Consider the following 11,624-nt stretch of genomic DNA (forward strand, 5'->3'; position numbering starts at 1 on the left):
TAAAGGGCTATTGGCTTTTTCTGCTTGCTTTTTCTTTTTCTTTCTTTTTTTTTTCGCCACTTTTTTTTCTTTTTTTCTGCAAGCTTTTCACTGCTTTTTCTTGCTTCAAGAATCAATTTTATGATTTTTTAGATTATCAATAACATTTCTCCTTTTTCATTATTCTTTCAAGAGCCAATAATTTTAACATTCATAAACAACAAATTAAAAAATATGCACTGTTCAAGCATTCATTCAGAAAACAAAAAAAGTTTTGCCACCACATTAAAATAATTAAACTAATTTCAAAATAGAATTCAAAACCATGTACTTCTTATTCTTTTGCAATTAAAAATATTTTTCATTTAAGAAAGGTGAAGGATTCATAGGACATTCATAGCTTCATAGGAAACGAAAAACAGAAAATAAAGAACAAGGAAATTAAAGAATGGATCCACCTTAGTGATGGCGGCTAGTCCTTTCTCTTGAAGATATTATGGAGTGCTTTAGCTCCTCAATGTCTCTTCCTTGCCTTTGTTGCTCCTCCTTCATGGCTCTTTGGTCTTCTCTAATTTCATGGAGGAGGATGGAATGCTCTTGGTGCTCCATCCTTAGTTGTCCCATGTTGAAACTCAATTCTCCTAATGAGGTGTTGATTTGCTCCCAATAGTTTTGTGGAGGAAAGTGCATCCCTTGAGGCATCTCAGGGATTTCATGATGAGGAATTTCCTCATGCTCTTGTTGAGGTCCATGAGTGGGCTCTCTTGTTTGCTCCATCCTTTTCTTAGTGATGGGCTTGTCCTCTTCAATGAGGATATCTCCCTCTATGGCAATTTCAGCTGAATTGCATAGGTGACAAATGAGATGAGGGAAGGCTAACCTTGCTAAGTGGAAGACTTGTCCGCCACCTTGTAGAGTTCTAGGGATATGATCTCATGAACTTCTACTTCCTCTCCATTCATGATACTATGGATCATGATAGCCCGGTCTATTGTAACTTCAGATCGGTTGCTAGTAGGAATGATAGAGCGTTGGATAAACTCCAACCATCCCCTAGCCACGGGTTTGAGGTCAATCCTTTTTAGTTGAACTGGCTTGCTTCTTGAGTCTCTCTTCCATTGAGCTCCTTCCACACAAATGTCCCTAAGGACTTGGTCCAACCTTTGATCAAAGTTGACCCTTCTAGTGAAAGGGTGAGGATCTCCTTGCATCATTGGCAAGTTGAATGCTAACCTCACATTTTTCGAACTAAAATCCAAGTATTTCCTCCGAACCATTGTAAGCCAATTCTTTGGGTTCGGGTTCACACTTTGGTCATGGTTCTTAGTGATCCATGCATTGGCATAGAACTCTTGAACCATTAAGATCCCGACTTGTTGAATGGGGTTGGTGAGGATTTCCCAACCTCTTCTTCAAACTTCATGTCGGATTTCTGGATATTCACTCTTTTTGAGCTTGAAGGGGACCTCGGGGATCACCTTTTTCTTGGCCACAACTTTATAGAAGTGGTCTTGATGGACCTTTGAGATGAATCTCTCCATCTCCCATGACTCGGATGTGGAAGCAATCGCCTTCTCTTTCCTCATTCTAGAGGTTTCTCCGGCCTTAGGTGCCATTAATGGTTATGGAAAAACAAAAAGCTTTAGCTGTTCCCACACCAAACTTAGAATGATTGCTCGTTCTCGAGCAAAAGTAGAAAGAAGGGAGTAGAAGAAGAAGAAATGGAGGAGATGGAGTAGTGGTTTGGGTTCGGCCAAGGGGGTAGTAGTGTGTATGTTGTGTGAAAATGAAGGTGGTAAGGAGGGGGTATTTATAGGATAAGTGAGAGAGGGTAGCCGTGTATGAGGGGTTAGGTTTGGGAGGGAAATGGTTTGAATTTGAATGGTGAGGTAGGTGGGGTTTAATGATGGATGGATGTGAGTGGTGAAGAGGTTATGGGGAAGAGGGTAAGATTTGATAGGTGAGGGGTGTTTGGGGAAGAGGTATTGATGGGATTGGTCAAGGGTGTTTGGGGAAGAGTGTTATGGAAATGTGTGAAGAGGAGAGAAGAAGATGTGGGGTAGGTGGGGATCCTGTGGGGTCCACAGATCTTGAGGTGTCAAGGAATTCGAGTCCCTGCACCATTCTGGCATTTAAACGCCCATTCTGTGCCAATTATGGTGTTTAACGCCAACTCTGCTACCTTTCCTAGCGTTAAACGCCACTCTGCTGCCCATTTTTGGCGTTAAACGGCAGCCAGATGCCCATTTCTGGCGTTAAACACCAGCCAGGTGCCCATTTCTGGCATTTAATGCCAGCCAGATGCCAGTCAGCCCTTTCTGGCATTAAACGCCCAGAGTGCTGCCCATTCTGGCGTCTAACGCCCAGAATGCTGCCAGGCTGGGCGTTAAATGCCCATTTAGGCTTGTCCTCCAGGGTGTGTTATTTTTGATGCTGTTTTTTATTCTATTTTTGATTTTTCAGTTGTTTTTGTGACTTCACATGATCATCAACCTAAAGAAAACATAAAATAACAATGAAAAATAAATATAATTAAATAACATTGGGTTGCCTCCCAACAAGCGCTTCTTTAATGTCAATAGCTTGACAGTTAGCTCTTAGAGAGCTTCACAGAGACTCAGAGCTTGATGATGGCCTCCCAACACCAAACTTAGAAGTTGAGTATGAGAACTCTATTTGACTCTGTGTTGAGAGAAGCTTTTCATGCTTCCTCTCCATGGTTACAGAAGAAGATCCTTGAGCCTTAAACACAAGGTAGTCTTCATTCAATTGAAGGACTAGCTCTCCTCTGTCCACATCAATCACAGCTCTTGCTGTGGCTAAGAAGGGTCTTCCAAGGATGATGGATTTATCCTCTTCCTTCCCAGTGTCTAGGATTATGAAATCAGCAGGGATGTACAGGCCTTCAACCTTCACTAAGACATCCTCTATAAGTCCATAAGCCTGTTTCCTTGAATTGTATGCCATCTCTAGTGAGATTCTTGCAGCCTGCACCTCAAAGATCCCTAGTTTCTCCATTACAGAGAGGGGCATGAGGTTTATCCCTAACCCCAGATCACACAGAGCCTTCTCAAAGGTCATGGTGGCTATAGTACAAGGTATTAAGAACTTTTCAGGATCCTGTTTCTTCTGAGGTAATTTCAGTTGAACCAGATCATTTAGTTCATTGATGAGCAATGGGGTTCATCCTCCCAAGTCTCATTACCAAATAGCTTGGCATTCAGCTTTATGATTGCTCCTAGATATTGAGCAACTTGCTCTTCAATAATATCTTTATCCTCTTTAGAGGAAGAATATTCATCAGAGCTCATGAATGGCAAGTGGCAACAGTAAGTTCAGTGGAATCTCTATGGTCTCTATATGAGCCTCAGATTCCTTTGGTTCTTCACTAGGAAACTCCTTGGAGGCCAGTGGACATCCATTGAGGTCTTCCTCACTGGAAATCACTGCCTTTCCCCCATCTATAGGTTCGGCCATGTGGGACGTGTTTATGGCCTTGCACTCTCTTTTTGGATTCTCTTCTGTATTGCTTGGGAGAGTACTGGGAGGGATTTCAGTAACTCTTTTACTCAGCTGACCCACTTTTGCCTCCAAATTTCTAATGGAGGACCTTGCTTCAGTCATGAAGCTGAGAGTGGTCTTAGATAGATCAGAGACTACAGTTGCTAAGTCAGAGTGGCTCTGCCTAGAATTTTCTGTCTGTTGCTGAGAAGATGATGGAAAAGGTTTGCTATTGCCAAACCTGTTTCTTCCACCATTATTATTATTGAAGCCTTGATTAGGCTTCTGTTGATCCTTCCATGAGAGATTAGGATGATTCCTCCATGAAGGATTATAGGTGTTTCTATAGGATTCTCCCATGTAATTCACCTCTTCCATTCCAGGGTTCTCAGGGTCATAGGCTTCTTCTTCAGAGGAAGCTTCCTTAGTACTTCCTGATGCATCTTGCATTCCAGATAGACTCTGAGAAATCATATTGACTTGCTGAGTCAATATTTTATTCTGAGCCAATATTGCATTCAAAGTATCAATCTCAAGAACTCCTTTCTTCTGAGTTGTCCCATTATTCGCAGGATTCCTTTCAGAAGTGTACATGAACTGGTTATTTGCAACCATTTCAATGAGTTCCTGGGCTTCTGTAGGCGTCTTCTTCAGATGAAGAGATCATCCAGCAGAGTGGTCCAATGACATCTTGGACAATTCAGACAGACCATCATAGAATATACATATGATGCTCCATTCTGAAAACATGTCAGAAGGACACCTTCTGATCAATTGCTTGTATCTTTCCCAAGCTTCATAGAGGGATTCACCTTCCTTCTGTCTGAAGGTTTGGACTTCCACTCTAAGCTTGCTCAATTTTTGAGGTGGAAAGAATTTGGCCAAGAAAGCATTGACCAACTTTTCCCAAGAGTTCAGGCTATCTTTAGGTTGTGAGTCCAACCATGTCCTAGCTCTGTCTCTTACAGCAAAGGGGAAAAGCATAAGTCTGTAGACCTCAAGATTAACCCCATTGGTCTTAATAGTGTCACAGATTTGTAAGAATTCAGCTAAGAACTGATGAGGATCTTCCAATTGAAGTCCATGAAACTTACAATTCTGCTGCATTAGAGAAACTAATTGAGGCTTAAGCTCAAAGTTGTTTGCTCCAATTGCAAGAATTGAAATGCTCCTTCCACAGAAGTCAGAAGAGGGTGCAATAAAGTCACCAAGCATCTTCCTTGCATCTCCACCATTGTTGTTGGGTTCGACCATCTCTTCTTCTTTTTCGAAAAATTCTGTCAGGTCCTCTCCAGAGTGTTGTGCTTTAGCTTCTCTTAGCTTCCTCTTTAGAGTCCTTTCAGGTTCCAGATCAGCTTCAACAAGAATGTTCTTATCCTTGCTCCTGCTCATATGAAAAAGAAGAGAACAGAAAAGAATAGGAATCCTCTATGTCACAGTATAGAGATTCCTTTATGTGAGTAGAAGAATAGAAGAAATAGAATGAAGAAGAGAGAAGATGAAGAATTCGAACACATAGAGGGAGAGAGGGTTCGAATTATAAGAAGAAGAGAAGTGTTAGTAAATAAATAAATAAATAGAAAGAGATGAGAGAGAGAATTCGAATTTTAAATTAAAATAAAAGGAAAATATTTTTGTTTTTATTTAATTTATTAGTTAGAATTCGAAAATCAAAAAGAGAAATAAAATGAAATTAGAATTTAAAATAATTAGTTAATTAAAAAGGATTTTGAAAAAGGGGTTAGTAGTTTTCGAAAATTAGAGAGAGAAAACTAGTTAGGTGGTTTTGAAAAAGATATGAAATAGTAAACTTTTAAAATCAAACAAAAAGTCAAGTAGTTAATTGAAAAAGATTTGAAAATCAATTTTGAAAAGATAAAAAGTTAGAAAAAGATTTTGAAATTAAGTTTTGAAAAAGATATGATTGAAATTTATTTTGAAAAGGAAATTAAAAAGATTTGATTTTTGAAATTAAAGTTGATTACTTGACTAACAAGAAACTAAAAGATATGATTGTAGAATTTAAAGATTGATCCTTTCTTAATAGGCAAGTAACAACTTATAAATTTTTTTGAATCTAAACATTAATTGTTAGCATTAATTTTGGAAATATGAAATAAAAATAAGAAAAAGATTTTGAAAATCAAATTTTAAAATTTTCGAAAATATTAAGGGAAAATTGAAAAAGATTTTATTTTTGAAAAGGATTTGAAAAGATAAAGTTTTTAAATTGAAATTTTGACTTGACTAAGAAGAAGCAACTAAATTTTAAAACTTTTTGACTAAATTAATTCAAAATTTCGAAATTTATGAGTGAAATAAGGAAAAGATAAATTTTTTTTATTTTTGAATTTTTTATGAGGAGAGAGAAAAATATAAAAATGAAACAAAATATAAAAATTCAAGATCAAAACAATAAATGCATGCAAGAACACTTTGAATGTCAAGATGAACACCAAGAACACTTTGAAGATCATGATGAACATCAAGAACATATTTTTGAAAATTTTTAAGAAAATAAAAAAAATGCAAGATACCAAACTTAAAAATTTTTAAACTTTAGACACTAGTAATTCAAAAATGCATATGAAAAATAAGAAAAGACACAAAACAAGAAAATGCAAAGATCAAATAAAGAAAATAATCAAGAACAACTTGAAGATTATGAAGAACATATGCATGAATTTTCGAAAATTTTGAGAAAGGTTAAAACATGAAATTGAAAGCAAACTTAAAATTTGACACTAGACTTAAACAAGAAACACAAAATATTTTTGGTTTTTATGATTTTTTTAATTTTTTTTTGGATTTTTCGAAAATTATGTTGGAAAAAGAAAATAAAAAGATACGAAATTTTTAATAAGAATTCCAGGAATCATGCAATGTTAGTCTAAAGTTCCGGTCCAAAAGAATTAGACATGGTCAAATGGCCAGCCAAGCTTTGAGTGAAAGCTTCGGTCCAAAAAAATTAGACATGGCCAAATAGCCAGCCAAGCTTTAGCATAAAACATACAAGCATGTCAATGAGAAGTGAAAGCCTCATTCCAAAAGATTAGACATGGCTAAACAGCCAGCCAGGCTTCAACATCACTTATGAAACTCTAGAATTCGTTCTTAAAAATTCTGAAGAACACAAAAATTTTTTTTTTGTTTTGAATTTTTTTGAAAACCATAAATTTTTTTTTGAACTATTTTTCGAAAATTAAAAGTAAAATGCTTAAACATAGAATAAAATTACCTAATCTGAGCAACAAGATGAACCCTCAGTTGTCCAAACTCGAACAATCCCCGGCAACGGTGCCAAAAACTTGGTGCGGGACGGAGTCGTGGTCTCACACTTTTCTCACAACTCCGTGCAGCTGACCAGCAAGGGCACTGGGTCATCCAAGTAATACCTTACGTGAGTAAGAGTCGATCCCACGGAGATTGTTGGCTTGAAGCAAGCTATGGTCATCCTTGTAAATCTCAGTCAGGCGGATTCAAATGGTTATGAGGTTTTGATAATTAAATTATAAATAAAATATAAAATAAGATAAATTTACTTATGTAATTCATTGGTAGGAATTTCAGATAAGCGTCTGGAGATGCTTTGTTGCTTCAGAACCTCTGCTTTCCTATTGCCTTCTTCCAACCATGCGTTACCTCCTTCCATGGCAAGCTGTATGATCCTCTCGGATGAAAACAAATCTATATGCGTTGTCACCGCACGGCTAATCATCTGTCGATTCCCGCTAGCGTCGGAATAGGACCATTGTCATTTTGCACACTGTTACTTGTGCCCCACATTCGCAGGTTTGAAGCTCGTCACAGTCATCCTTTCCCAGATCCTACTCAGAATACCACAGACAATGTTTAGACTTTTCGGATCCCAGGGATGGCTGCCAATAATTCTAGCCTATACCACGAAGATACTAATCTCACGGACTTAATCCGTGTATTAGATATCCAAGAGAATATACTCCAGCTGTCCTCCAATGACTACGTTGAACATCATGTAGACCGCTTTGTGGTTGTCAGGCACGCGATCTTGGCTAAGCGAGTAACGAAGATTGGGTGATTGTCGCGGGTCACCCCTTCATTCTGAATTAACTGAATTAAGTACGAGAATATATCTTGGAGAAGAAGTAGGCGTGAATTGAATTGAAAACATTAGTACTTGCATTAATTCATGAAGAACAGCAGAGCTCCACGCTTTAATCTATGGGGCATAGAAACTCCACCGTAGAGAATACATAACTGAAAGAGGTCTAGGCATGGCCGTGAGGCCAGCCTCCAAACGTCTACAAAATGATCTACAGATAGCTCAAAGATATCAAAACTGTAAAATAAATCTCTAAAAGTAGTTTATATACTAGACTAGTAACCTAGGGTTATAGAAAATGAGTAAATAAGTGCAGATAGTACAGAAATATACTTTCGGGGCCCACTTGGTGTGTGCTTGGGCTGAGCATTGAAGCTTTTTCATGCTTAGGCTTTTCCTGGAGTTAAACGCCAGCTGTGGTGCTAGTTTGGGCGTTTAACTCCAATTCTGGTGCCAGTTTGGGCGTTTTACGCCAAGATGTTTTAGGCTGAATTTGAACGCCAGTTTGGGCCATCAAATCTCAGGTGAAGTATAGACTATTATATATTGCTGGAAAGCCCAGGATGTCTACTTTCCAACGCAATTGAGAGCGCGCCAATTGGGCTTCTGTAGCTCCAGAAAATCTACTTTGAGTGCAGGGAGGTCAGAATCTAATAGCATCTGCAGTCCTTTTTCAGCCTCTGAATCAGATTTTTGCTCAGGTCCCTCAATTTCAGCCAGAAAATACCTGAAATCACAGAAAAAATACACAAACTTATAGTAAAGTCCAGAAATGTGATTTTTGAATAAAAATTAATAAAAATATAATAAAAGTAACTAAAACATACTAAAAACTATGTAAAAATAATGCCAAAAAGGGTATAAATTATCCGCTCATCATGTGTCTTGGAAGGCAAGGACCTATACCTTCCAAGACTTATCAGGAAGTATATGTCTAGAGTTCATGTCAGAGGCACCCTGGCATTCCCATACTTGATCACTCAGATGGCGATCCGCGCTGAGGTACCCTGGGAGCCCCAAGATGAGAGACCACCGGTTGCCGACCGCAAAAGGTTATTCCACACGGCAAGCGGTTTGGAACTCTAGGCTACAGAGCACCTACTACTACTCCCACTGAGGCGGCCATATCCTCAACAGCACCTTTAGCACCGCCTACTTCAGCAGCACCATCTTCCACTTCTCAGCCAGTTTACCACCTTGTGCAGCGCCTCTTTGAGCGCATGGATCGGATGGAGCAGTGCTTGTTGCGACGTTATTGCGACGCTATGCACAGTTGAAGCTGATTATGACCTCTGGGCGTACTGACATCCCCTCTGAGCCTGATACACCCTCGGAGCACTCTGAAGAGGAGGAGGATCAGTAGGAGGTTGCACAGCATGAGGAGACTCAGCCTGAGCATCTGACAGAGTCACAGACACCTGCAGCTGACAGTGGGCCAGTGTGCGATGATCCTTCTCACCCAGTTTGATCGAGAGCATCGAGGACGATGCTAGCATTTAAGTGTGGGGAGGTCGTCTTCATCGGCAGAGTTATTTCGGGTGAATCATTCCATTTTAGACACTTCTATTTTGTTTTACTTTTCAGTGTTTTCATTTTTTATTTTAGTGCACTTTTAGATTCTTGTATATATTAGTCGTCTGGATATTTTTTTTACTTTGTTGCATTTTGCACTTTATCTTGTATATATCTTAGATTTTTAGTTTGAATTGTACTTTTAGTTTATTAGTTGTGATTTGTAAAAATGTGGATTATTGAGCTTAGTTTACCCTTTTGCATATGAGAATTTGGTTTGATTGAAAATAGGGAGTGAACTAAAACTTTTTTAACTTTTCATAATCACAACATTTTATTTAGTATATATATAATAATAAACGTTGGTCAATTTGTTGAAATTTTCAAGGAATGTATCATTTTTCTTAGAAAAGGCATTTAAGATTCACATTGATTTGAGTTAAAACTTTTTAAAACTTGCATGATATATATATATATAGTTTGGAATATGGTTTTTGAGCTAAGAACACACAACCCGTGAGTTTTTGAGCTTAATTGCATGGTTACATTATTTAACCATGATTTTTATTCTTGTGTGTTTTCTTCTCTATGATTGCATTCTTTAGTTTGTTCCATTCTATATGTCCATTATTTAGTGTATATTCATGCAATTATGTGATTGAGGCCATTATTTGATTATAGCTCACTTATCCCAAATAGCCCACCATTTCATTTACCTTTGTTTGCCACGTTGAGCCTTTTTAACCCCCTTTTGTTATTTATATTACCACATCACTAGCCTTAAGTGGAAAACAATTAATTGTCCTATTTGAATCTTTGATTAGCTTAAAATAGTGCGTGTGTGTCAACTAAGTATGGGGAAATGTGAGAACTTTGGTTGATAAGAATGTGTTTTGTTTTTATTGACAAATATTGAGAATTTGGGTGTATTGATGACGAGTCATCTTATGCTAGCTTTTCAAGTATTTTTCACTTGTTTCATTAGGTTTTATGCACTTTCTTGCATTATAAGTAAGTGATTTGGAGTGAATTTGCATGGTTATGTCAATTCAACCAACCATCAATTATTTGCCACAAAATCATGAGGTTTAAGCTAGAATTAGTTGGTTTTTGAATGATTTAGAAATCTTGTGAATTTGGTGATGCTTTGATTGGTTGTTTTGATTACTTGTAGGTGAAGAAATGATGAAAAAAAGGAAAAAGGAATCCTAGAGCACGCTTTGGACCATAGGCCACGCTTTGAAAAGCGTGACCCATGGCCATAAAAGCGTAGTGCTCAACTCAATCAAGGAACAAGGCCAAGCATAGCACTCACTAATTGAGCGGAGCGTTCACTCTTTGAACGCTAGCAATTAAGCACCAAGAAACACCCAAAAGAAAGGCAAGGGTGCTACGTTGGTTTACCCAACTGAGCGCTACAAGGAACCAAAGAAAGCAAGGGCGCTCCGTTAACTCTTTTGCCTTTTTCAGGCTTGGCACAAAGAAAAAGCAAGGCGCGACACAGCCAAGGGGGGCAGCCAAGGTTCGAACCAAGCACACAAGGGAGTGCTACGCTACACAACAAAGCTTGGCACAAGTAAAATGCCAGCCAAGAGGGAGCACCAAGGTTCGAAATGGGGACCAAGAGAAGCGCTACAAGGCTTGGCAAGGAAATTGGCCAAGGTGGCTTCACCAAGGTTCGAAGAGGGAGCCTCATTCCAAGGCAAGAAGCGCTGCGTTGGAATCACTAACTGAGCGCTACACATAAGAAGGAAATTGGCCAAAAGTAGGCCACCAGGGCTCGAAGTAAAGACCAACTCAAAGGCAAAGGAGCGCTACGTTTCCTTACCAAATGGAGCGCTATGTCAAGAAGCTTGGCACAAGCCTGGGACGAGCTAAGTGAGCGCTACGTTTGGTTACATAACTGAGCGCTCCGCTGGAGGTGGTTCCTTAGTCCAATTTCAATCAAAAGCCAATTTGGATCCACTTCTTCGCCAATTTGGATCCACTTCTTCACCAATTTGAAAAGCCCACTCCAAGTCCTAAAAACCAAAATTAGAAAGTGTATAAATAGGAGTAAATTTGATTTGTAAAGAAACTTTGGAACCTTTTTGCTCACTTTTACATTTTACCTTTTAGCTCAATTTTAGTTTTCACTTTAGCTTTCATTTTTTATTTTGGGAATTGGGATTGAGATATGAGTTTTCTTACTGATTGTTCTTGCTTTGGCAACTTCTATTTTCTGTTTTGAATTTTGGATTGAGATTGAAGAAATTCTGTTTCAATTTTTGATCTAAGATTCATCTTTGTTCTTCTTCTGCATAATTCTGAGAATTAAGGAATTGGATCTAGTTTCATTCACTGTTTTCATTTTTCTTCTTCTACAACTTTTGCTTTTCTATTTTGGATCTTGAATTGAGATTGAAGAGCTCCATTGATTCAAATTCCGAGAATCATCTTCCACTCTTCCTCTCAATTGATCTAAGGATTGGGTTTTAATCTTCTCTGCTGTATTTCAATTTAATTTTCTTTTGCAATTTATTTTCTATTTGATCAAGGGTGTAATTGAGAT

The 11,624-nt window shown here is 38.2% G+C and overlaps 1 non-coding gene and 1 pseudogene across 1 annotated transcript; both read left to right on the plus strand.

Moving 5' to 3' along the window:
* The first annotated feature begins 4,228 nt into the window (after window positions 1–4,228).
* Window positions 4,229–4,332, plus strand: LOC148581724 (small nucleolar RNA R71). The gene has a single exon (XR_015898498.1). It is a non-coding gene; the product is annotated as a small nucleolar RNA R71 (small nucleolar RNA).
* A 4,213-nt stretch (window positions 4,333–8,545) lies between these two features.
* Window positions 8,546–9,029, plus strand: LOC148581725 (uncharacterized; annotated as a pseudogene).
* The last annotated feature ends 2,595 nt before the right edge of the window (window positions 9,030–11,624 follow it).

This window comes from Arachis ipaensis, chromosome B10, assembly GCF_059453495.1.
Source record: "Arachis ipaensis isolate K30076 ecotype BB chromosome B10, ASM5945349v1, whole genome shotgun sequence".
Classification (NCBI taxonomy): Eukaryota; Viridiplantae; Streptophyta; class Magnoliopsida; order Fabales; family Fabaceae; genus Arachis; species Arachis ipaensis.